The sequence below is a fragment of the Gordionus sp. m RMFG-2023 genome, chromosome 2 (genome assembly GCF_954871325.1).
Source record: "Gordionus sp. m RMFG-2023 chromosome 2, tfGorSpeb1-WG-v2, whole genome shotgun sequence".
NCBI lineage: Eukaryota > Metazoa > Nematomorpha > Gordioida > Chordodea > Parachordodidae > Gordionus > Gordionus sp. m RMFG-2023.
The window spans coordinates 45,203,836-45,221,407 of record NC_088776.1 but is presented as its reverse complement, the minus strand read 5'-3'; the positions used below and the strand labels follow the sequence as shown (position 1 = coordinate 45,221,407).

At 26.3% G+C, this 17,572-nt stretch overlaps 1 protein-coding gene across 5 annotated transcripts in view; it reads right to left on the bottom strand.

Annotated features, from left to right (window-relative positions):
- Window positions 1-643: 643 nt before the first annotated feature.
- LOC135925541 (putative uncharacterized protein DDB_G0282133) overlaps window positions 644-17,572 on the bottom strand; it is a 60,979-nt gene continuing 44,050 nt past the window's right edge. For 4 of the 5 annotated variants that reach the window (XR_010571667.1, XR_010571670.1, XR_010571671.1 and 1 more), the window contains 2 exons: window positions 11,586-11,672; window positions 644-771 (listed from right to left, as the gene is read on the bottom strand). The gene's annotated coding sequence lies outside the window, so the exon portion shown is untranslated. Of the gene's footprint in view, window positions 772-10,767; window positions 10,851-11,585; window positions 11,673-17,572 lie in introns of those variants that run through there. The other variant, XR_010571668.1, reaches the window with a different exon arrangement.

The following is a 17,572-nucleotide window of genomic DNA, read 5'->3' as shown; positions in this document are numbered from 1 at the left end:
TATATAGCAATATGAGTTTGCTGAGAATGTCTAACCTAATTACATTTAAAACAATAGCAAAAACTTTTATTTGAAAAATAATGTCTATGATTGTTTGCATTATATAGATTTGGTCGATGATCAGCAATATCATTTTATCATAATAGGTCTATAATAATAGTATTAATTTTTGCAGTAATATATTTTGTCCTATTTCATCTCAAAATTTACCCCAAAAAATTTACCATCCCCCCTAGAGGCCCCTACCACCCCCCCCCCCTTACTCTCTCAAGAAAAACTGTATGCAAACTATTCTTACACCCCCCCCCCCCTATCCCCCCATCTCCGTATATGTAGATGCTGCAGATGGATATAAAAAAATTTTATTAACCAAAGAAAATTCAATGTTCGCAAAAAGGTTTAAAGGTATTTTAAATGATAAAAGATTTTATTTATATATTTTATGGGATTTATATTGAAAATTGAATCAAAGAGAAATGAAAATTATTATATTTTTATAAAAAAGTATAGGGTCGGATTTTTGTCTGATGAGAATGAGGATGAACAAGTGAAGTTCCAATAAGAGATTTGCCTGATTCCCAAGAGATTGTCGTCAGATATCGACTATCCTGTGATGATATGGTAGATTAGTAGGTTCAAGAATGTTTGGGATACGAGCTGCGTTTAGGCTCCGACTTGTAAGATTTATTGAGGTTTGATGTTGCTGTCGGCCTTGATTATATAAATAGCTAAGTCCATGTCTCCTTTTAGAGATGACTAACGGTTTGCAATCTATACAATTATGTGATTGAACTTTGTTATCTTATTCATAAGCCTACAAATTATCCTCAATTTTTCTTCTGATAAAATATTACTAAGGTTACTGAGGGTTTTTGACAATTCGTTTCGAGTATGTTGTCTGAATGAAGGAGTTGGATCGGATTCGTGGGAAGGGGGGATTAGACAATATATAGAATGTGAAAGTTTTCACTGTTAATAACTATTGAAAAAGGATTGTTAACGAGCAATATAGACCTGGGATATATGGTGGTTGATTTCTTCTTTTACGATTTTTCTTTATTTTAGAATATTAAACTAATTATATCATTGATAACCTTATTATTGGATTACAAAATAAAATGGGGCTTACCTTTTATACTGTGCGCTATTTGGGAATAAATATACGTACTTTTTACTAACTAACATGGGAAAAATGGTAAGCGCTTCGCAATAAAAATTTAACCTACAAAACACAATTTTTTTTATTATTATTCTTGTTATAATATTAGTATTTATTTAAGAAAATTATTTTAAAAGAATTAGTCCTCACATAGATAATTCCTGACACAAATAGGATGTTCCCATTCAGAAAAATTTTGGTGCATTGCTTTATAACAAATCTTCGCACTTTTTCTTAAATGATAATGTTTAAAACTTAACCCCCCCCCCCCCGCGATTTTTCCTTTCTACCCCTATATATTTCTTAACAAAGAAATTATAAATCATCAAAATAGGCTTAGAAATACCATATTTCCTGTACTCCATCCACTACTATTTCCTCTTTTCTCTTCCCTCATTATATTTCAATCCCTATATTGTGTTATAACTCCCCTCTGTGGTAGAAGTGCCTGCGATCATGATTAGATAGTAAGTCCGACATAGACTCATCAGATGTTTCGAGACTTACATTAGATTTTTAGGGATCATTAGGAATAAAGTCATTCAAAATGGTTTTATCTCTAGAGTGATCATTACAAATATATTCAGTAATAACAAAGTTTATTAAGGAGATTCCACAATAGGAAAACTACTTTAAATATTTTGGAATAGTCACCTTGAAAATTATTGCTTCACAAATTTACCTACTCCTTTCATAAAATTTAAAAATATTTTTGCCTCAAAACAAATATACCAAATAACAAAGTTGGTAAAATTAAACTAAAACATATTTAATGATTAAAACTCTTTGAATTCAAATTTCCCACTACTAATGAATATGCATAGAAATACATCTTTTAAACAAATTTGAAACAATTAACGGTAAAAATGAACATAGACCTTTGCCTTTTTACCATAACTACAGTATAGTCTCGGTCTCCTTTACTTTTCCATGTATTAATTGCACAATCTAATAAATGAGTTGGTGATATGAAGCCAAACATTATGAAGTTATTCACCAATCTACAGGCAATAAAAGATGATGACGAAGTGGAAGAAGATCTAGCTTACCAGAATTTGCAGGAATGAGGAAGAGCCTAGTTAAAATCCGTTAATTTAATATTTATGATGTTTTCTAAAAAGATTTATAATTTATATAAAATTTATCAGTAAAAGATTTATAATTTATATAAAATTTATCAGTAAAAAAAATAGTATTTAAAAAAAGAGGAGGATCTAAAAATATGCAAAAATTTTGGTGTGCATCCTTTACGAAAAAAAAATAAACTTTGACGCATGGTTAAAAATGGCAGATATTAGATTTTTAATAAATTTTTATTCGTAACCTACTAAATTGGAGGGTCTGCTATTAAAAAGCAAATATTATTTTTTATCTTATCGAAGAGCCCCAATAGTGAAGAGATGTTTTTAAACTATTTAATAGCTTTAAGAATATAAGATGATGACCCGCTAAAGTCTCTATACCATTTTGATTAAGCACACTTTTCATTTTCATTTAATTTAAAAAAAATAGAATTATTACCATTCAACAAAATTTAGCAATGAAGATTCACGCATTTTCCTAAAATGATTTATTATTTTCATGATATATATATTTTATCTAAATATTACAAAAGTTATTATTAATATATTCCGATCTAACAATATTTTTGTTAATATTCATTTGGGATAATATTTTGTATGTTTGTAAATAATGAAAGAAATCTATGATTTTTAAATAAAAATTAGAAATTATACGTTTCAGGAATATTAAAAAAAAAGAGTAAAAGCTACAAAAATGAACCAAATCTATTTTTTATAAAATAACTCAAATTAAAGAACAGAAACAGATATAAGAATGGAATACTGATATAAAAGCGTGTACAAATCATCTGCCTAAATGTTATTATTACTAAATAATATATGGTCAAGAATATATAAATTTATTTTAATAAAATATATTAAATAAAATACGGAGAATTTTATTCGTTTATATCTAAATATATATATTAACCAACCCATTGCTTCAATAATTATGCATAATAATTTTGGGGGTTATTTGCATAAATAAATATTGTATAATATAGTAAATATTTTATAATATTACATAAAAAATTTCTCAAGTATGACCAGCTATGATATAAGATGTCTCTCCTTTTAACTTTTATTTAAAAGCTTTAGGAATTGGATTATTTATTAGGTTATATAATATATATCGCAATTTTACCTAAAATATTCATTTAAAAAAACTTAAATTTAAAATTGATAGTTTACAGGTTGGAAAATGTACAAGTTTGAAATGATACAAATAGAGCTAAAATGCGATACATTCTAAAATAGCATATAATATAAATTACTAAATTAATAGCGCATGGAGCAATAAAACCCATTAGCGAACCTCACTAAGTATTGTGTTAAAGATGACGGACTATCAAGTATTCCTATATCTTGAAGCATTGTTAAATTTTCCCTTTTCCGTCTTTGGTCATTTCCAGACAGAACGTTTTTTCAAAGCTGTTTTTGGGTAATGTTATCAGCAATCAATTTTTTATTTCCAAAAAAAATGTTAACTTCTAGAATTAATTTTTTTTATATAATATAATATTTAAAAAAAAAACAATTTAGATCCCCATTTTTTTAATCATAAATAGAAAACAAACTGGTTTGATTTTAATAACGTTAAATGGCGTTTTAAAATGTGGCTCCGGATTGTTTTTTTTTTTAAAATATTATATTACATAAAAAAAAAATTAATTCTAGAATTTAACATTTTTTTTATAAATAAAAAAAAATTGCTGGTAACCAGGCGCGTAACCAATGGGGGGGAAAGGGGGAAATTCCCCCCCATCGCAAATTTGACTATTTTCATAAATATCATTTTGAGCTAATAAAAATTTTACCCCTACCACCCCAGACCCCCCCCCCCCCACCAATCAAAATTTTACAAATATTTGAATATCAATTTTCCAACATATTATTCAAAAATATTAATAAAATGGAAAAATATTTAGTCAAAGAGATTGAAATCAAACGATAATTTATAAATAAGGTTGAGCATGAAAAAAAAGTAATGTGTCGTTAGCAGCGATATCATTATTGAATTCAATTGATCAATCAGAGTTTATCATTGCTGCTAGTTGCATCGATAAATTATTTTCCTATAGCTCACTACTTTGTAGAAATTTACAAAAACCAAATTTAGATTTGGTTCAGGTTATTGATTTGGCGGAAAATATACATGAACAGGTAGATACAATAAGAATGAATGTAGACGTTGAATCGAAGGCTAAATTTTATGATATAATACTAATTAAACCTCGTCAAGCACCTAGGCCATTATTGAGATGAAAATAAATATTGGCTCAACTGAAGAATATTATAAAATATCCATTTTCATCCCATTCTTAGATACTTTTTTATCGCAAATAAAAGTACGGGTTTTAGATAAAAAACAAGTCTTTAGCAATCTTCAAGTTTTATTACCCAAAGATCCTTCTTCATTTTCTAATGCCACTATTGGTAAAATTAAATATTTAGAAAAATTTTATTCCTATGAGATTGATACTGAAATAAATTTAATCAGTGAATTCGAATTGTGGTATAAATATTTATACGTTTAGCTATTTTACCTGAGAATGCTATTGATGCGCTCAATCGGTGTAAAGAAACCTTGGCTCAATTTCCTAATATTTCGAAGTTGTTTTATATTCTTGCATGTTTGCCTATTACAACATGTACGAATGAAAGGACTTTTTCCAACTTGAGAGGGTTGAAAACATATTTACGAAGTACTGAATCTCGGCTAAATGGGTTAGCTCTGTTAAATATACACAGAGATTTGGTTCCAACGACAAACGAAATAATTAAAAATCTTGTATTTGATAAGAAGTTAAAAAAAACTTGTTAATTTAATTATTTTCTAGTCAATATTTTAAACTACTATTAGTATCTTCAATAAAAAAATTATATTCTACTTATATTGTATGAGAATTTAAGCTGAGGCTAGTTTTTAAAGCAAATTTTATAAAAAAAATGACATTACACTTTATTTCAACTTTACATTTAAAAAAACTTTATTAAATATAATATACCTATCTTGAAATAATAAAAAAGAGGCTTGTAATATCCTATCCATAAGCACGAATTAGTAAATAATAGTTAAAAATAGAAATATAATTAAATTATGAATAATTTAATAGAATAGCTAAATAAGACCCGGCCGTAGGCCGGGGAAAAGCTGGCCGAACGCCAGGTAAAAGGGGTTTGGGGGCGAAGCACCCAAAAAAAATTTCCCCCCCCCTATAAGAAAATCCTGGATACGCCACTGCTGGTAACATTACCTAAAAACCACTTTGGAGAAACGTTCTGTCTGGAAATGGCCTTTCATAAGCCTAACGGGTAAAATGTGAATTTTAAGAGAACAAAATTAAAGCGTGGCAAGAAAGAGATATGTAGTTCGTTAAGACTCATCGTGAAATAATTTAAAATAATAACATAGGTAGTTAATACTCTACTCCTTTATTTTAATAACCAGCTAATCCCTCTTAAATCTATTATTTTGTCTAAGAGATAGATTATGTAAATTTAAAAGTATTTTCCCTAACTCTAAAAGTTGTGAGATATAACGGGCATAAAAATTTTATAATCTGGTAATTTATTATATTTATTTGTCATAGCCATGTGTTTGTAATTCATCTGACTTAAGACGACTCCCACGAAGCTTATTCGAGTTTTAGATAAAAAAAAATGATTTCAAAATTTGAGGTCAAACCCAAAAATTTGCTATTAACTTCTATTTATGGTTTGCGCCTATTTTTTGGTTTTATCTCAATCCGAGTTAGCAAGTTGGAGATAACATAAAAGCTAATTATGTATAAACCCAGAATTTATTGTAATATTGGGTAAGTAATAAATAGTTTGTGTTATCATTTTCTTGGTCAATAGATTTCATATGAGTAATTTTATGATGAGTAAAGTCGAAATAGTCATAAAAATTATTTGGTTGAGCAACTAGAATTAGATAGATGTTTTTGGAGGTAAATATTAGTTTTGTTGGCGCAGATATTAATAAACTTTTAACTTATTTATGTATCTTTTCCCTAGTTTTCCAAATTAATTCAAAGTATTGGCGGGATAATCGAAGTAAAGTATAAAGCATTAAATCTTTAAGCTATCTAAGATGAAACGTAAAATGGGTATATAAATATAATAATTTGAAACAGTTATTTCAACTTAAATAGAGATTTTCCAATTTTTTTAAAAAAATGTACTAATTCCCAATAATAAAAAGTTCTCTTTCTTTAAAATTCTTTAAATTAAGAAAATAACTATGGGGAATAAAACATTAGAATATTTCTTCAAAAATTCAATCTTTAAATTTATCAACTCTTAAATAATCAAAATACGAAAGCTAGGCGAATGATTTATAAGATATCATAACCGAGTCATAAAAACTGTTCCATCTAGTTTTTCAACTATCATTTTTTAAAATATTTATGGCGGGCGGCCTATGTGAGGCATTCCAAATTGCTACACCTTAGTCATTGATATATAAAATATTAGAATGAGAATATTCTACTTCATGTAAAATTACTATTAATGTAAGATAAATCAAATTATAAAAATAATTAAATAATTTGTTAAATCTGCAGAAATTGAAAGTAGTTTATACTAGAAAGAATTAGCCCATCAATTACATATTTTTTTGGAATGTGGCTAAATTAAATTACTAAATATAATAATTTGATTTAAAATATATTAGTTCTATTTAACAATAATTGTTACAAACTATAAAAAATAATTGATAATTATTATAATTTGATTGATAATAGTTATTTTTTGTAGCTCAAGAGAGTAAGATAAAAAGCTATTATTTACAATGATATTAACTAACGAAAAGAGAGTTATTATGCAAATAAAACTAAAATAAAACTATTATGTAAAATATAGAGAGTTTTAACTAAATAAAAATAATAGTTGAACTAAATAAAATGATGAATGCAAAATACAACTAGTAATGCAAGAGAGATATAAACTGTGTTCCAATTAAACTGATATCCTTTTTGTTAGAATTAGTCAATTAAATAAAAATAATTTAAAAAATTAAAATTAAATAGATTGATACAAGGGTAAATTATCAATGCTTTCTACTAATTTCATTAAATTTCATCAATGGTTCAAAAGTTATGCACATTCAAAGTTGGACAAACAAAATTGGAACTTTCCCTTGCAAAAATTTATTTTTTATTAATTCGACAAAAACATCAACATTTAGCCTTAATTTGAGTTAAATGTTGTACCAACTGATCAACTTGTTTTTTTCTCATTGAAATTGCAATGTACATATTGTCATTTTGCAGATTTACCGGTGGAATTACTGTAAACAGCTTTTCATCTATAAACTATAAGAAATGAACTAACCTCTGGGGGAATTTTCGTAAAAGTTGTTTGGTACATACCAGACTGGCAATTAAATTTACATTGGTTAGGTCCTGGGCAGAGGTGTTAAACGCTACTTTAAAAAGTAGAGCGCTATTAGCTACTATTTTTTAAAAGTAGCTTTAGCTTTAAAAAAATTTACAAACAAATTTTTTATTTTTTGCTTATAATGTTATTGTTATAGTAAATATATAAAAATCAACATTTATAAATATTAAAATATAGTTAGTTTTGATTATAAAAAAATTTATGTAATAAAAATAAATATGGTAATTTGTTGCATTTTAATAATAAAATCATTTCAATATTATCACCCCCAAGTCTAAAGCGACGATCAGAAAGTATAAGTTTTGCCTTACTAAATAATCTCTCGACAATAGCACTTGAGAAGTACGGGCGTATTTAATCTTATATACATATTTATAAGATAGATTATCAATAATTTTATTTGCAAGTACATCGTATGTCTGTCATCCTATTATCATTTTGAAAGCTAATGCCAGATCTTCCTTTTAAAGTCCTAGGGTCTAGCCAATGGCCTGTGATTCTCAAATAAGCATAAAAATATTTAATCAGATCAATTTATAAATATAAATAAGTTTTTACCTTCTGTTATGTGTCCAACTATCTGCCATGGTACATATTTATGATATCTCTGATAACTCTACTATTAGAGCATCTTTCATCATTTTAAAGTTATCTGCTATTTTATTCATTAGTGTCTGGCGTAAAATTGTTGTACCAGGGGATAGAGTTTTAATCATCATGGTAAAGGATAGATTATCAACCAAGGACATTGGCTGAACTGTATAAATTATAAAATCAACAATAACTTTATCAGCCAATTTCTGATAAATATTGTCATTTGCATTATTAATTAATTTGGTTTGAATTGAATTAGTCTTTTTGGATGTAGAGTCCTATACCAAAATTATTTAGATGTTTCCCCATTTCCTTAAAACTCATGAACAGTCTTATAAAATAAATATTATAAGAATGTAAAAATGACAATTTACCTTTAGGTGTTTCTTGAGGTTATAGCTACTGGATTGATTTAAGGAAATATTTTTTTTTGCATTTTAAACAAATATATTTGAAGCCAGTTTTGGATTATATATTTATTTTAAAAAATTTTCAAATCTAGGGAATGGGAAATTTGTATTATAGCTATTAAGAACATTTTCTTCCCTGGTATCTTCTTTTCATTACTATCATTGTCTGAATCACTTTCAACAATTTGGGTATTCATAGGCGATGACATTTTAAATTATTAACACGTGATTTGGGTAATATAAATTATAAATTGAAAATATATTTCAATTTCAAAATTAAATAATAAATCATAAAAATTATAATTAATTATATTATATTTAAATTTTCATGTTTATACTTACCTTCATTATATTTTTTAAAGGTATTTCTAAAAAAGTAGCGCGCTAATACAAAAAAAGTAGCCACTATTAGCTATAGCTACCTTTAACAACTCAGGTCCTGGGCTTGTTTCTTTTTTAAACATTTTAGCTAGTTCTTTGTTGATAATCCGATGGACTGAAGTTTGCGAAATACCAGTTTCTCGGGATACTTGGCGAATTGTCCTGTGGGTGCCAGATCGATCTTATTGATTCGATATGAGTGTTCCAACAGCATAAACACTTTCCATAGTACGGGCTATTCATGGGTTATAATCACCATATTTATCTGCTGATCCGGTAGCATCAATTTTTGCAATCAATCGATTCATGGAAAGTTCAAATTTTGTTTGTCCAATTATGACCATAACTTTGAACCCTGTCGCTAAAATTTTGATAAATTTTGGAGAAAACATTATTTCGGTCATCTGTTCTGCGCTCTTGTGAAATTATTCATGTCATTACATCAGCAGATGGGGATTAAAGAGGCACTGAAGTAGGCGAGTTTGGTTTTTAAGCCTAATGACAGATCTTGTGTTTATATTCTGTCAAACTGATTAATTGAGGTTTCGATTCGATCTTTTGAATGATTTTTATGTTTTAATCTCTAAAATCCTAAACATCAGCCTAATATTTTGATTATAATCGATTTAATTTTTTTTTAAAAAACGTAAGAATGGTTTAAATGGAGATAGGCAGCCTGTTTATTAAACCTTAGAGTAAGGGTCAACATTTTAATATACTACTCATGGAGTGTGGGGCATGTAAAAACGCCTATAAGTAGATATGGATGAACGTATTTAATTTTTTAAAAAAACTTTTTCTATGCCCTGAAAAGGTTCGACTAATATATTTGGATAACCAAATGTAAGAAATTATCTAAATAATTTACTGACCTCTGCAAACTTATTCGTATTAATTTTTTGTACTTCAGACCACTTACTAAAACTAGCTATTATAAATATGAATAATGACTCGCGATTTGGTACTACAAAGTCTAGGTGTACTTGTGTTGTTTAATGGACGAATATCAAACTCTAATCCTTACATTCTTAACAATGTAACCTTTGGCATAATTTCGCTCATTTGATTAATGGGTATGGTTATACCAAGAACTTATTTTTGTATGTTTTGATAACATTTATGTAATATTAGTAATTATTCTTGCAGCGATTTTGGAATTATGCTTCTAAACCCCATTACAAACAACCAGTTTCAACTAGAACCCGCATTAATTATGTGTTAATTTATTTTTTTGGAATAGTTTTACCTTCGCCTCTACTTTCTTTGATTAGTCTTTTGAAAGATATCTCTAAATTTTTGACTATAGCGGAACATTTTTAATTTTACTTAGCAAATCCGAGTTGACACTATACTTGAACTATCGTTTAATATAAGATCTATATAGTTCCCTTGCAGTTAGAATAAAGGTTATCTATTGGCAGAATTTGCTAATAACTAATCTTAGTAGACGGGAGATGACATCTCAATAACTTTTAATAAGGTTTAAATAATGATATTAAAGGTTTGGGGTCTGGGATAATTGTGAAATGACTACCGATCAAATATTATTTAAATTTAATTAAGCCGAATATTCTAGATAGAGCCTCCTATTTTGTCAAAATGGTGATTTGCAGGGCTTAATCTTATAGGCGCTAATTCTAGCGGTTTTATTCATTCTTTTTTATGCGATAAATGGCTTCAACTCCATTAGACGTATCAGTGGGATTAAGTGTTATTTTTATTATAATAGGTGAGGACTGGTGTTTCGGATATAAATAGCATTTGGTTGCGTGGTAGTTCATATCCACATTGATATTTTCGCAATAATTGATATAAGGGTGCCACTATTGATTACTGGCTTTGCTTTGGTATATATTTTTGGGGAAAAAAGTTAATAAAATGAGATCTGAAGATCTAGAGTAAAATTAACAAAGCAATCAAAATATTTTTTATTTGATACCCATATTAAAATAATATCTTAAAAATACTTTTTGACCCCCCCCCCTTCTCATGACCTACTAGAAAAATGTTTAAATCCCACGTTGAGTTACTATGTTAGAAACAGTTTTCAAATTCCACCACTCTGGACATAGATTCACATTAAATGTATGGAATATATATAGAGTTATGATTAACAATGCAATCATGCAATCTTTATATTGGATCTTTTGATACGCTTGTCGAAATATTACTCTTAGATAAATTTTTGAAAATTTGAATACCCTTCCACGATCAAGAAAGGCCTGGGATCATTATAATTAATTCCGTCAATCGATTATTATTTTAGAAGCGCTTATTCGATACCCTTATCATTATATTTTGTTGGGAAAAAAATTTTACCCCCCCCCCCCCCTATGATACAGATCTATAGGTAAAATATTTTTTTATTAACCTTCAGTTGATATCCATTATGAACTATTATGTAATAAAATTTCAAAGAAGCCTAATCTTCTAATGACTAAATTCGCTCAACAAAAAAGAATGACAAATAAATAAAAAAAATGAAAAAAATAAAAAATTCAAAAATAGAAAATAGAAAATCCTGAGCAGTTTAATACTTCTGAGAAATCAAAAAGAAAATCAACAAAAATTATTAACCTTTCAGCATTTAGGCTATGTCATGGTTTGACTTATTTCCAGACACCCAGCTGTTTTGCCGACTATATAGCTTCGTCTAAACACAGCCTAAGAAGAAAAAAAAACAAAGAATTAAACAAAAAATAAAATATAAAAAACGAAAAAAGAAAAAAACACAAATAAAAATATAAATAAAAGGAAAAATAAGCGAAAAAAAACAAATAAAAAAACGAAAAAAAACAATACCATCAAACAATTTAAACAAACCAAAATAGTGTGTCCTAATTCAAAAGCTGTTTAGCTCAAAAATAAATTGAACTGGACACCGCTTTAGTATTTCTTAGTTCTAAGTTTAGAAGTGGAAATTTAGGCCTGGTTCGGATTTTTTTTTTTTAAATTCTTGCTTCGTCTAGTTATTTTTATAAATTTAAGCGTCGCCTGTTTTTTTTTGTATTTTTGCTTAAGGCCTGGAATTTTAAAATTTTAACGTTTCGAATAATTTTGGTTTTTATTTATTATTATTATTTTGACGGGAAATTAAAATATGAGGAGCAAATAATAAACTTTACAATATGATTGGTCAACATTTCCAACTGATTAATTGATATGATTTAGAATTTTTTTTTTTAGAATCAAGACCGGCTCGGGTTTTGTAAAATGACTATTTTAGGCCCAGAACGAGGTGAATTATTTTTTTTAAGACTGGAACTTATTGAGGTTTGAACAAAAAGGAACCAACTTGCCTCGGTTTTCATTTTCTAACTATTGTTAAATGTAAACTATATTTTTGTTATAATGTCAAATTTTTTAGAATTATATAAATATTATAATTATTTCAGGTGGTACTCATTATTAGTCATCAATATGTAATCATCTGGAGAATAGATAATGACTTTTCTTTATAGATAATGAGTTAGCTAATGTCAAAAGAATTTAAATTTGTTTTATTCTATTATTGTTGTCAATATTTGATATAAATATATTTTCTAAAAAATGTTTTGAATTTGTTGTTATCTCTTTAAAATATCCAAGGAGTTTTGTTGATTTATAATATGAGCGAATTCATTTTTTTTATTGAAAATATCCCGCAAGATAAATAATTCTATATTCTAAATTTTATTTGCAAAAATGTTTATTTAGCTGAAAATTAAAATATGGCAATAACTTTAAGATGTATGTTTCTTAATTATTTCCTAAAAAAATGAAAATATAACACCTGTACAAATCAAAATTTAGGTTATTTAAATTTTTTTTAATTTAAATGAATAAAATACCACACTGGGCCGAAAAATTATTCAATATATGTTTTATATTCGTAACAATAATGACTCTAAATTTTTTTAAAAAATTTAATTAAAATTTCTGATTTAAATAATATTTATCAGAGACCCACAGCGGATGTTAATTATTTTTTAATTAGACCCGGTTTAGTATTGCAAAATTACTTTATTTTACTTTTTTTTCTTTTGAAGCTAACTTCTTGGACCAGATTAGGGTGGGTATGGTCAAAAGATCTCCAGATATGGCCGCCACATTGAGTTAGGATTAATATAAATAAAATTTTAAAATGATTTAATAAAATGTAGTCGTTGCATAATATAATAAATTACTATGTACTCTCTGACGACGTGCATTATCATTAGCAAGAGTTTTATTTAAATTTGTGATTGATATGTCATGTGCAATCTAACAGAATGAAGTCTATCAGGGGACACATGTTGGTGCATTATATTTATTTATAATATTCATCTCCTAATATTTATACGCCCAAAAATTTATTTTTATTAAAGTATCATAACTATTATATATTTGCCGTTTTTATGTTTTTTTGCAGGATACCATATATGCTCAATTTTATCAAAAAACTCTATTTAAAGAACCGAAACCTTAGAAAAAATACAATACTAGGTTGCCTTTTTTTTAGCTTGAGTTACTTGTGCAACGTCACACAGTACCTGAATTTTTTTAAAAATTATTTGACACAGTAGGGATTTTTAAAATATATTTATTTTGCTAATCATGCTTCATCTTAGTTATTACTGGCATTCACACTACATGTGCAAACCGATAAAAATCTACCAAACATTAGGCGCAAGTTAATTTATATCTCCTTTCTTCAAGGTTGGGGTAAAATTTATAAAAATAATCTGAAGTTTAAGTGATTTTCGACTAAAAACAAAATATTTTTTTTTTATTCAGCTAAGAATAAAAAATCTATTTAATTATATGGCCCGAGCTACCTTGCCCAACTTAAAACTTTGTTAAAAATTTATTTTTATCTTTTTATCTATTTTTATTATCTTTTTATTTATTTTTATCTTTTTTTTAAAACTATATATTTTTATTTATATTTTTTATATTTTTAACTTTTTTTAAAAATATCAGTAAGTGTCAATAAATTAATTTATTTTTATCATATTTAAAAATAGGGAATTTTTAACAAGAACTACCATATGTTTAACTAAAATAAATAAAATTTGAACTGCGATAGGCGAGTTATAGCCCACAAGTCCATATTGTTTAAATTTTTTAGCGCCCCCATAGTTTTGGACGCCCGCCTATTGTTTAAAATATGATTGATTAGCTTGATTGATTTTTTGATAATTTAAATATGCAAAATTTAATAAACAATTTATTATTTAAATATAATGAGAGACATTATCTATTCAAATCCCAACAAATATTTTAAATTTAAAAAAATTGCCGAAAGACAATTCCTCTATCAATTTTTAAATTATAATATAATATTTTATGAATTCCTTTAAAGTAATTTTTTCTGTGAAATTTCTTCAATCTGACCCCTTATTTTTTTTTGTGAAATTTCTTCATATCAGACTTATTTTCTCTTTTCAACAAATATTTAATTTTACAAACGTTTTCAATTTAAAAATAAAATACAGAACGATATAAATAAAATATATTACTCAATAGCCATTCTTAAGGATAATTATGCTTGTTTTATTAATTCGATCTCTCCTGATAATTAGTTTTTTAAACCTAAAGACAATGTTGCACCTTTTCATATATCTTTGTACTACCCTTTCTTAAATTAAACTGTATTTTATTACTTCTGTTATACATAATACCTTTAACTTTTTGGAAAGACATTTTTATAACAACAGAGCTTTGCTTGGTTCTTTCGTATTAATGAATTAGATTTGTAATCGCGACTTGTTTGTTAAATAACTATTTAAAATAAAAAAGATAAGAAAAGAAACATTTTGCCAACATTAGTTATTAGGGTGTTAATAACTTCTTATTTCTTCTTTTCTTAAAAAAAAGAATATATCTTAAATTTAATTTTGAGAAGGATACATTTTTAAAATAATTATATTTTGTTTTATTTGTAATAAAAAGAGTAGTATGAGCCGATACAATTTTAACCGATATCAGAGGCCATATACTCAAAAATCATAGACCTTTATAAAAAAAATTATATTCATAGTTATTTCTTTTTTCAACATTTTATATAACTGATGATATAGCGTGTACCAGAAAATCAAAGCCAATTTTTTTTATCCTTTCCCTTTTAATTTATCGTTATATAAGCATAAATAATAAAAATTTCACGTGTAATCCATCCTTTAAACACTGGTATAACCATGATTTTCGTAAGGGAGGGGGAAACATTTGGTTTTCTACCATAAATTTAAAGTCTTAAGCCTCCACTTTGAAAAACTTTCTCCAAATTACATTTTAAAAAAAATTTATATAAAAAAAAACTTTAGAAAATATGATTATAATGTAATGGATGGGAGGAAGTGGGGGATTGTTGGGGGAAAATCATTGTTAGTTTAACATTATAATTACAAAAACTAACAAATTTGTCAGGGGGATTTCCTGCTACCCCCCCCCCCATATTACGCCAATAATTGTATAATTATGCATATTTATCCAGTTTTTTCGGTATAATTAAAGGTCAAAAGGTAACGCTATTTAAATCCCATTACTTATTGAAATAAAAGAATCTCAGTCAATTAATAAAATATTTGATTGAAATAGCTAATACATACATAGTTATCTCTATCAACGGAAGGTATAAACTCGATTTGGACAAGTTATTAACACAATCAGATTGCTAAGGAACCGATATTATATCTGGTATATATTAGTATTGGTGATACTATTTTGTATATCGTAATCTTATTGCGATACCTATTTTATCTAAAGTATTGAACATCAATATTCCGGTACTTTTTTATTTTAAAATTTAGACAAATTAAATTAACCTTTGAATAAAATATGATTAATTTTAAAACTGTAGAACTTATTATTTAAAATTGCGCATTTTTATCATTTTACTGCCCATTTAAATAATGTACTCAAAATATATAATTTTATGTAAAAATAAATTTTACTAAAAAAAATGGTGACCGGAGTATATCGAAATGGATTTCGTTGAAATGTCTATAAAATTTGAACATTATCTTGACTGATTAAAATGATATATACGGCAGTTTGTTAACTCATCCACATATGACATATAACTACGCTATGAAGAGATATGCGACGTTAAAATAAAATTTAATTATATGTTTTTTTTTAAATTTATTCTAAACTCATAGTAAGCACAAAAAGTATATTTGATTATTAACTTAAAGACAATTTCAAAATTATTGTGTAAGGTTAAATATTAAAGGATACATTTTTAAATAACATCATTTATAAATTTATCCAGATCCTATTTAATAGCTCAAAATAAAAACTCTAAGAATAAAAAATGCTTAAATGTTCAGAAAAAATTCTTAGACTCAAAAATGTTAAAAATAAAAATAAATACTTAGACATAAAACTGATATATCCTCTCTCAGGTATTTCTTTAAAAAATATGAATGTTTTACTTAATGTGCCTCTGAAAATTATGATAAGCAATTTTTTGACATCAAAATTCCATCTTTTATTGAACTTTTTCAAAATTTATGAAAAGAAAAGTTTAAAAATATTTTTAACTTTTTTTGGTATTATTTTATTTTATTTATTAATTTTGAAAGGTGAAAATTGTTATAATGTTAGAAAATAGTTTAAGAAAATAAATGTCTTTAGCAGATTTGGACAGTACTCCAAATACTTGCATCTAAGATACAAGATCCTTTTGTATCTTGTACTCTGTTTTAACATTTTTAATAAGATACTTATATCTGTATCTTATACTTTCTTTTCAACTTTGTTCTTTTTCTTTCTTTTCTTAATCTTTCTGTTAAGTAGTTGTAATTGTTTTTTTTATTTATTTTTCTCTTTTAAACTACTTGTTTTGTTTTGGTAATGACATTCGAATTTTAAATTGTTTTTCTTTTTTTTTGAACTACACTAATTCTAATTGTGAATGACATTATATCAGTTACTACAATTATTATAAAAAGATCGAATTTCATTTTATATGTTGAGTGAAAAATATATCTTATTCTTTATTAAAATTAATTTGATGTCTATCTTCTTCCGAATATCATGCTCAATCTTTAGAAAATTACACTTTCTTTCTTTCTCTCCAATCTTTATCTTTTAAATTAATATTCTTTGTATTTTATATTTTGGCATACTAATTTTACTATACAAATTAGATTATTCACTTTTATAATTTCTTATCCATATTAATATTAATTATATAGGGTGAATAAAATATATACTGTAAACCTTGTCTAATTTATAATATGGACGGACAACTCTGTATTTTGACAAGAATTTTGAGTCACAATCAAATTCTTAAAGTATATATATATAAGAAAATGTCTAACTTGGGCAACTGTTTAAGTTAGAATCTTGGTCTTAACGATGCCCAAATTAAATATATTTGCTTTATTTATATTTCACAGTCCTTGGTACTTTTTATATAAGTAGTATTATTTAGGTAATTTTGATTTTCTGATTGTATTGTTTAATTTTTTCAGAATGATGTTTTTTTGGTTTTTAATTATATTTAATGATATCGTAAGAATATTTTATTTATAGTTGTCAAAATATCAAGCGTTTTAGATAATTAAAAAAAATTCTAAACAATTTGAAAAATTTTG